We start from the raw sequence: 1,352 nt of genomic DNA, 5'->3' as shown, positions 1-1,352 counted from the left end.
GCTGGTGTGTTTACGTCCCCGTAACTTAGCGGTTCGGCAAAATAGACCGATAGAATAAGTACTAGGCTTACAAAGAATAAGTCCTGGGGGGCGATTTACTCGACTAAAGGCGGTGCTCCAGCATGGCCGCATTCAAATGACTGAAACAAGTAAAAGAGTAAAAGAGTATACCTACATCTATATGTATACATACATGCATATACGGGTACAGGACATCACAAAAAACGTTAAACACAATGAGAAACAAAAACGAAAACAGAAAACGAACTTTTTTCGAACGAAAAAGACAAAAATTGAAACGTGACATGCAACATAAAGAGTATACCCCTCCCCGTAACTTAGTGGTTCGGCTTTTAAAAAAAATCGATGGAATAAGTACTAGGCTTACAAAGAATAAGTCCTGGGGTCGATTTGTTCGATTAAAGGCGATGCTCTAGCATGGCCGCAGTCAAATGACCGAAACATATAAAAAGAAAAAAGAAAACGAAAAATATATATATAAATATATGTATGTGTATGTTCGGATAAACTCGTCCAAGTGAGAGTGTATATGTAGTTGTAATTGTGTGTTCAGCTGAAGATTATCTATGTATATATAAAGTTTAAAAACTACCAATAAAAAAAGTATGCTTGGGCTCGTCCGGGATTCGAACCCGGGGCCTCTCGCACCCAAAGCGAGAATCATACCCCTAGACCAACGAGCCTTGCTTAGCAAACGCCGGCAAAGTTCTAAATTTATTCAAAAATACGACTAATTACATTTTTTTTGTTTTTGGTTTTGGCGTTGCTTTGCGTGGATGAGAATCTCACTGACTGCTGTGTGTGTGTGACCCACTTTTGAAAACTTTCATGGCTCGCATTTATGTTTCTATATTTAATCTCGCTCATTTTTCCTCGCTCGTAGATCCACGCTCCACGTGTCTATTAAACAACGTATGAATTCACTACAAGGATTTTCATCCTAATATATATGTATATAAAAAATTAATTAAAAGAGAGTAATTAGAAGTTAGAGCATGAAACTGTTGATCAGTAATAAAGGACAAAAGTAAATAATCCTGGCTGTCGACATTATATATTTAAGGCTTAAGAACCAGGATTAATCCACGACATCACACTTTTTTTTTTAACAGATAAGACGTGGTTCATTATTAAAACAGTAACTTATTAAGTCTTGTGCATACAAATATACATACATACATATATACATGCAGACGTAAATATATTTCTAGATAAAATATATGTATAATTGTTTTATCTAAATGTTTGCTATTTGTTCTTAAATTTCGTCTTTTTCTGTAACTGGCTCGTTGGTCTAGGGGTATGATTTTCGCTTAGGGTGCGAGAGGTCC

General features: G+C 35.9%; 1 non-coding gene across 1 annotated transcript; it reads right to left on the bottom strand.

Moving 5' to 3' along the window:
* Positions 1-632: 632 nt before the first annotated feature.
* Trnap-ugg (transfer RNA proline (anticodon UGG)) lies at positions 633-704 on the bottom strand. The gene has a single exon. It is a non-coding gene; the product is annotated as a tRNA-Pro (tRNA).
* Between the last annotated feature and the right edge of the window lie 648 nt (positions 705-1,352).

The sequence above is a fragment of the Octopus bimaculoides genome, chromosome 1 (genome assembly GCF_001194135.2).
Source record: "Octopus bimaculoides isolate UCB-OBI-ISO-001 chromosome 1, ASM119413v2, whole genome shotgun sequence".
In the NCBI taxonomy this organism is placed as follows: domain Eukaryota; kingdom Metazoa; phylum Mollusca; class Cephalopoda; order Octopoda; family Octopodidae; genus Octopus; species Octopus bimaculoides.
The sequence above is the reverse complement of the archived record's forward strand: the minus strand, read 5'-3'. Positions and strand labels throughout refer to the sequence as shown.